The sequence below is a fragment of the Nannobrachium achirus genome (genome assembly GCF_963921795.1).
Source record: "Nannobrachium achirus genome assembly, chromosome: 23".
NCBI classification, from domain to species: domain Eukaryota; kingdom Metazoa; phylum Chordata; class Actinopteri; order Myctophiformes; family Myctophidae; genus Nannobrachium; species Nannobrachium achirus.
This window is the reverse complement of record NC_137830.1, coordinates 40,962,413-40,971,501: the sequence shown is the minus strand read 5'-3', so window position 1 is coordinate 40,971,501 and position 9,089 is coordinate 40,962,413.

Genomic DNA, 9,089 nt, shown 5'->3' with positions numbered 1-9,089 from the left:
CCAGATGAGCACCGAAGGTATAAGATGCCCTTCCAGTCTCCAGAAAACCCAATACATTCAAAAGGAGCAGAAGAATAAAACAAACAAATAAATAAGGAAACAAACAATGGAAAAAAGGACAAGCTGTAATACTCTTCTGTGTGCGCTTTATACCAGGGGTCTTCAACAGGGGGTCCAGGACCCCTAGGGGGTCCCCACAGGGGGTCCCCCAAATCTTTTTTTCCTCCTTTTTTTATATTAACGATTTGAACCAGCTCAGTGGCCTTGTGGTTAGAGTGTCCGCCCTGAGATTGGGAGGTCGGGGGTTCAATTCCCCGGCCGGGTCATACCAAAGACTATAAAAATGGGACCCAATGCCTCCCTGCTTGGCACTCAAAATCAAGGGTTGGATTGGGGGGTTGATCACCACTAAGGTCCAGGGACTACAGATGAAAATTAGCCTGTGGCTAACTCTGGCTCATTTACATTGAAGTGAAAACTGACATGTCCATTAATGAGTACTGTCCCTGTCAAATAAACAAACTTTCAACTTTCAATCCTAGCGTCCATATTCTGAGAACTATAAAAATAGCAGATCTACAAGCTCACAACGCCTCGCATCGGCTATTTTCGGCAAAGAGGTTTGGTGTAGAGGGGGGAAAAGAGCAGACTAAGTACAGAGTGAAAGGTCAAGTTTATTACGTATTGACGGTTCAAGTGGTTAAATATCTGAAAACACTAATTGACATGAATCCAAAAAACTCTGATGATTGCGCTGTCAAATAATGAAACGATATGGAATCTATGATAAGGTTGTGGGGGTCCCTGCTTCATCTCTCTCTCAACTAAGGGGTCCTTGGCCTGAAAACTTTGAAGAACCCTGCTTTATACAATCCCTGAGTTAGGCAACAACAGATGGTGTGGGAAAAACAATAGGGAGAAAAAAATAATAGAAATAAACTTCCTCTCTGCAGGTTGCCCTTCTTCTGCCTGGCTGGAGAGAGAGAGAGTGTTCAACAATTGTAGAGCCAGAACATATTTTTATTTAGTCCTCATCCCTGAATCAGTGAGGTAGAAACTATGTAGAAACGTGTCAATTGAATCCACTTGGAGAATCTTATAAAAAGCACAGCTTACATATTGACTTAAGTGCTTTGCTTCACCAAAAGGGGGCAGTGTTAGAACACACATGCTGACGGACACAACTATCAAAGTTTTTTGTTTTTGTTTTGTTATCCAGGCTTTGTGTGCATGGAGTGATGCTGCGTTTCCTAACTCTTCCAGTGACAGTGTGAAATCTGGAATAATTTAATTTAGCTCAAGGTCTGCTAGAAAGATGAATGCAGCCACTAAAAGATATGAGAGTTTGGGTTCAAACCAGGTGGGGACCCTTGAGACATCACTGGAATGCTTCGAATATGCAAATCTGACATTAGGCTGCAAAAAAAGGAGAGCCTGTGTGAAGGAGGCTAATGGAATTGCCATAAAAAATAAAAAAATAACTCTGAGGCTGCGGTTTTATCTATCAATGCTGTAGGTCTGAATACTCCACCCAAGTGCTCCTCTAAAGCTTCAGATGCATCTGTAATTCTGCAATACCAAGGTTCTTAAGTTGTTGCCTTTGTTCCATGCCACGGACCATACAGTCTCTTCGTCAAGCCAGACTTATGATAATAATTCTTGTTTTGTGGCCAGCTTTGGATCACGACCTATAGTTGTAAAACCAAGCAGGTTCTAACACATTGTGGAGCTGCTGCTGCTGACAGGACAGAAGCCTGGAGGGCTTGGCGGGACACTGTATCTAATAATACTAGAGAAAAACACAGTGCCTTCCAGGAAGACAGCGCTCTCCACATTCCTTCTCCTTCTCTGACATGTTTATATTCTGAATGAACCACGGCCAAGGCCTGGGATATTGTGCTGGCAATAATAAACACAAAGGACCAAATCCATCATTGTTTAAAATATCATAATGAATTAAACAGTTTTTTTTTCGTCTTCTAAAAGTCAACGCAAAAAGAGGTTTCGAGATCAACAGGGAGATGGGGTTGAGAACTTGAGATAATGATGACAGTAAAGAGTAGGTACAAACGTCTACTGACAGTTAAGACAACACTGTGAGGATACATCATGATCATAACAAATGATGTGCAAAAAAGAACTACTGTAGTGGTGTCCTTTTATGAATAAGAAACGTTTGTTGATATTGAATGACATAACTGTTCGGGAGTGTGTCGATATTGCGACTTAGCATTTGTTCGACGCTGGTGAATGCTAACCTGGTCAAATGCTAACCTGCCACCGCTGGTGAATGCTAACCGGGTGAATGTTAACCACTATAAACCTAAACCAAACCCTAACCATAACCTCAGTAAAACTATGCCTACAGGGGCGTCACACCAAATTCTGTGCCCTGGGTACAAGGATTCACTGTGGGCCCCCCATGAATGTTAACTATTGAAAAATAGCAGATATACAAGCTCACAGCGCGGCACCGAGTGCCGCGCTGCAAGCTTGTAGATCTGCTATTTTTGGAGAAATCGTGAAAATGTGCGCAAGAAACTTATGTTTCTATGTCAGTGGTGCTCAAAAGTTTTCATGTGAAGGACCCCGAAGATGATATGTATTTGGCCACAGACCCGCATCTCAAAATATTTAGTTCCAGGGACCCCCCAGAAGCAAAATTTGAGTTACAAATGTTCACTTAAAAAATACATTATATTCAAAGATTTGCGCACATTTTCACGACTTTTCAAAAATAGCAGATCTACAAGCTTGCAGCGCGGCACTCGGTGCCGCGCTGTGAGCTTGTATATCTGCTATTTTTCAATAAAGTTACTAGGGCCCCTCCACCTTGGGCCCTGGTAATTCAGTCCCACTTTCCTACCCCTTGTGACGCCCCTGTATGCCTAAACCTAACCCTAACCCTTAGTCGAACTAATGACACATAGAAATAGCAAGCCTTTCCTAACTGTTCATGGTCTGTTGATAAGACCGCAGTTAGCAGCGCAGGGTAATTATCTTGCAGCGTGATGACAGTTTAAGGATGAGCTGTTGCTGTCTAATATATATTATAAAATACCCTACTGGCAACAGTAGCCTGGCACATCAAAACGGCAAAAATACAATGCTAACTTTGTCCAACCCCAATACCTAATCATCATTCCTCAAGCAGAGTAATTACCTCGGCTGTCCATCATCACACGCCTTAAATGAATGCAGGTTCAATTTACATACGCTCTATCCCGACTTTTAGAAGGCAATGGGTGTCTCCTGGACAGCTCCCATTATTAGGATTGGCCCCGGAGGTTAATTGGCCGATTTAGGGCCGCAAATGTACTTGTTTAGTTTGATGTGCTACAGACTGGAATGAGCCAACAAGCCAATCGAAACAGGCCCATAATCTCATTACTTTGGCATCTGGTATTTAATACCATATACAGTATCCCAATTAGTCAATGCCCAAAATAAGAGTTTGTCATTTGGCTTGAAATGAATAGCATCAGAGACGTTCAAGATGTTCAATTTCCTCCGTTCTTTGACCAATTCGTTTTTGTGACCGTAGGTTGCAGTTTACTGTCAGAACCGTCACAGCTTGTCCATATCCGTCCAGCGACGGCTAACGCCTGACACTGTGGTTCCCCTGACACATCACTGTGACATCACAGCGATGTCAGATACTCACAGCAGGGATCTCCATATATAGGCATAAACAGGTGACATCACAGTGGTGTGGCTGGTTCAGACAGGGATCTCCATGTACTGTATGGGCATAAAAGGGATTGTATGTTGTGATGTAATGGGAAACACTCTAACATAATCCCTTTTATGCCCGTAATAATTATATGGAGATCCCTGATGTCATCAATATCAAGCCCATATCTAACAGGACTTCATATGGGAATGCCCATATATGGAGGAAGACAGCCCATATCTCTGTAGCTGGTTCAGACAGGGATCTCCATGTATAGGCATAAAAGGGATTGTATGTATGATGTGACATGTCAGATTTGATAGACATCATAGGATTTTCACATAACGGATAACTAAGAGGGCATGTTTGGGGTCTCACAGCATATCTCCATATACAGTACATGGATCTCCATATATGGGTAGCAGGAGTCTCCATATATGGGTAACTAGTCCAATATACATCACTGGTCAGACGGCCAAGACATGGCGCGACCTCGCCCTTTAGGGCTTGTCGCCCTGAGGCGTCTTACTAGTTTTAATTACTTGATTTGTCCACATGTCAAACAGTGTAGTGAGCACTCCAACAACAACTTAAATATAGATTTTTCATTTCTAGGATTTTTTTTTATTAGCAGCTATATTAGGAGAGAATATTTTAGTCGTCTTCTTGCATCAGTGAGCCTCAGTGTGACGAGTGAAAGGAGCTTAAGGTTTTTAAGGCGAGAGACCAACGTGCAAGCTAGGTAATAATGCCCCTGTCACGGCGATCATGTCCAGAAATCTGTTTCGGGGCGCATGATTCACGGTTGTCACTATCAGCCGGCAATGAGTAATAACAGCAGTGTTCTCTGGGAACACTGTTGTTCCCGGAGACAGCCCCCCCCCCCCCCCCCCAAGACTGAGCTGTCACCACTAGACTTAAAGGCACTGCAAGCCGTCTGGGCCTGGAGCCAGGTACATGCAGTACAAGCAGAACCACATAATGAAAGGAGTTCTAACACCTGAACCTAACAACTTGCCTGCTGCACTCGTGAACAGTCACTTCAGGTTAGGTTCTTATTACCGCCATGGGAGAATATTATAAGAGGAAGGTATAGTGGCATGTACCCCAAATAAATCTTCTTGTGTAGTAATATTCATGTCCCCTTCTTTTTTAATAATTTAATTTATTTATTAGTCAGACACATTGCTGTGATTTGAAATTTGTTCTCCGCCTTTGACCCATCTCTTGGAGCGGTGAGCTGCAGCTGTGCCGCGCTCAGGAATCAGTAATGGTGATCAGCCCCCTCAATCCAACCCTTGATGCTGAGTGCCAAGCAGGGAGGCACAGAGAATGTTAGAGAGGCAGGGGCTGAAATATCTAAAAGGGACTTTTGCCCTCAGAGGTCGGCTATTTTCACTACTTGCATTCATGGTCTGGAGAGGGCACTGTTTTACAGACGGATAAAAGGGCAGGGGCTCAAGCCCCCTTTGATGTCTGTGTGCACGTGGCTGGCATTCGGCTGTAAGCTCTACGCGTCTACGGTCTCACCTCTGCAATCTGCATCTGCCACCAGCGTCACATGCAGGAGCCCTCCTCAAACTCGGAAAACAAACATCCTACTTCTTGCACCTGGTTTACAAAGTATCAACCTCAACCCCTGTGAGATGAGAAGTGAAAAAAGAAGGGCAGAATTTAGGAAAATAAAATAGTCAACCCTACAGATGTGGTGAGAGCTACTGTGAAAATATAATTAATAGATAGAATAGAATGCACATAGAGAGAAAGGTGGTTGAGGGTGTTTCTAAAAAGTATGACGACGAGACATTTTCATAACCACTTACTATACACCCTATATTCGTACAACAAACTGAAAAAACTGCAATCTTCAGTCACACAACGCATCACATTTCAACGTGCCTAAACAATCTGCACTTACAACAACACGAAATAGGTAATAAGATGGGTACGGAGTTAGAATGAAATTAACATTGGGGGGAGATTATTGTGGGAAGATGCATCAGTGTCAGCTTTGTTGTTAAAATCAGGCAGAATTTTAAGTAAATAAGTTCATGGCCGGCCATGAGCTGAATCCAAATGTCTGGATATCACCGCTATTGCAGACTTGCAGTCTTTGCATGCATGTTCCCAGGAAGTCTGCGAGTGCTTTGAATATTGCATCATTTATTTTATTAGACAAACATGTAGTACAGCACAAGTACTGCACATTCAAAACACCCTGCCTAAAAAGAACACCCCAAAAAATACATTGCGGTCTTGTTTCTCTTCTGTTTCTCCTCTTCATCCTCATTTCCTTCAACACCCCAGACCTGCTATCCCCCCATATCCATCAGGTGTCCTCAGACCATCCCTCCTTCCCCCATCACCTGACTGGCCCACCCATCTACCAGTGGTGTAAAGTAACTAAGTATAGTCAAGTACTGTACATTTACTTAATTTGTACTTTACCTGAGTACTTCCAATTTCCAATACTTGTTCTCCACTACATCTCAGATCCAAATATTGTACTTTTACTCCACTACATTTGTTAGAGAACTTTAGTTACTAGTTACTTTGTAGATTTTGATTATTATTACAAAAATACATTAACCACTTCAGCCCTATGTACATTTTGCACATTTGAAAATAGCAGATCTACAAGGTCACAATGCGACTCACTATACTGTAGTAGATTATACATTCGAAAACGTTTAAATTCTGCATAAGGGTGCCCTCAGACCAAAATGCCTACGAGAGTGGAATCTGCGTTCCGCCAATGCATTTCAATGAGAGTGAAGCGGTTTCATGCCAGCAGAGGACTTCTGCAAAAAACGCTCCCTTCTCATTGAAATGCATTGGCGGAACGTGGATTCCACTCTCATAGGTATTTTGGTCTGAGGGCACCCTAATAAGTGCTTTCTACTTTTGGTACATTTTGATACCAATACTCTTGTACTTTTACTCAAGTAAATTCCGGACTTTTACTTGTAACAGAGTACTTCTACATTGCAGTATTGTTACATTTACTTACAGTAAGAAAATAAACTTGCTGTAAGTACTTTTTCCACCGCTGCCCATCACCTGACTGGCACACCCATCTACTGTACACATTGGTCTTTCTTCAGCCCTGCAGTTACCTGGCGACTCTCCCCTGTTTTCACTTTCCCTATAACACATTTCCTCTCTAGGATATCAGGAATGGACTCATGAATAATGAATGAACCAAGTGTCCAACAAGGCTGCTGCACCGACAGAAGCAGGCTTGAGCCTTGTGAGGTGAGCCAGAGTGAGGCAACAGCCAAGCCAGTGCAATGGCTGTGCTGTAGAATCAGTGGTGTGCGAGTTACAGTACCAGACATAGACATCAAATGGGGGCTTGAGTCCCTGCCCCTTTATCCGTCTGTAAAAAGTGCCCTCTCCCCAGACCATGAATGCAATTTTGACTATGGTGAAAGAAATGCAAATGCCCTCTTTCCATGCCATAGCTGAAGGCAGCATTCAAGAGAATTGCCTTGTCAAAACACTCCTGAACTTGATTGCAGCATCTTATGTTGAAATAATTGCCCTCTCTGTGTAGAGAGGGCAATTCAGTATTGACATCTCCAGTATTGACTTGATTATGCTTAGTTTAGTGTGTATCAAGCAACGAAAATAGTTTTGATATTTTCACCAAAAGGCCCTTTTAGAAATTTGATTTTTTATTATATTGATCATTAGCCTAGTAACTAGATGATATACAAAATATGGCTGAGTGTGCGCATTGTGCTGCCGCTTGCTGCGGGCACCCAGTGTTTATTATTTTTATCAACATTAAATATGAAAGATATGATACACCAAATATTCTAAATACAGATAACCTTGTGCCGGTGAACCCTGCAGTGTAGTATTTATAGTGTGATGTATAATTTAAGCATGTACATGTGCATATTATATTTGTTGTTGAAAAAGACATCAAACCATATGGCTTACAGTAGCACCATAGTAACGATCTGTCAGTCCCAAGTCCAACCGGCTGAACTCTCGACGATCGACTTCCAGTCGGTAGTAACCTGTATAGTCTGTTTGGTGGAGAGCTACCTTTAGTTTAGACTGCAAAATCATTCTCAGTAACTGGAACACCAGAAGGACAGAACAGGAAAGTTAGGACCATCTAGACAAATTAATCTCCTATTCCTACTATAAATGTGTGAAATCACTGTACATCCGTCACGTATCTCGAGAACTGTCCATCCAACCGACTTCAAATAGGAGCATGCATCGCCAACGACCTGAGGGAGTTAGAGCAGGATAGGCGGTTATCCAGAACTGCTGAGCCGACCAATATGCCCATATATGGGCATGCCCTTATATGGCATATGCTGATGACATCAAAGATCTCCATATGGGCATAAAAGGGACAAGGAGCACACACAATGATCTGGTAACACAAACCCATAAGACAAATATGGGTAAATTCTTCTTCCACAACACTGCCAAGCAAGTGTGGAATTCCTTGACTACTTCCCTTAAATAAAACATGTAGCTCCCCTTACCTTAGCCCCACCCCCTTGTCTCCCCTACCCTGTACATATACTGTTTTTTATAACTGTGATGATATCTGAATGTTTTTGTTGCTATTTGTTATATCCATGAGTTGAATACCAAGGACTTCTGACGTAACAAAAGACGTCGGAACAACGAGACATCGGAACAACGCTACACACCCGAAAAATCTGACAGGTCCGCCTTGATGACATTAGTTTGACTATAGAGATAATGTGTACCAATTCGTGTAATGTTTGGATATAATTTGTAGGAGTAATAGCAACGAATTTCACAAAGATCTGCCTCCTGGTGGCGCTATAACAGGCCAATGTGTCAAGACGGACCTGTCCGATTTTTCATATCTCATCCTGATTGGCTAAGATTGACTTCTACTACTCTGAGGAGCACATTTTTCTAATTTGCCTTTTATTTACCTCACAGAATCACAGAATGAAAGGTGTAAAGAATTCCTTAATGTGGAAACCACGTTTTCAGGAGACCAGTGTCTTCTGGCAGAATCTCCTCCTCCATTGTTATCTCCCATGCCTTACTGTGCAGGAAGGCACACGCACAAGGATGACCTCAGAGTTTCCACCTCCAGAGCTTTTATTGCCCTTCACCTTGTTTTCATCAATCACAGAACGAGTCTGGGCATGGTGTCTGTTGAAACACTCTTGGGTTGTATCCCTGGTGGCTGCCTGAAAGGGGTTCGTAAGGTTATTTATTACCTTCAGCTGTTTGTACCTGTCAACTGCGGTGAAAAGGGTCTCCATGCGGTGACCAAGACAGCTTGCTGGTTAAACAAGTACTCAGCTAAACAGATAACCAACATTTTTTTGGGATCATGTGATTATAAACTCAAAAACACATCTATCATTAACATTGAAAGGAGTTTCCATTATCAGATAACATA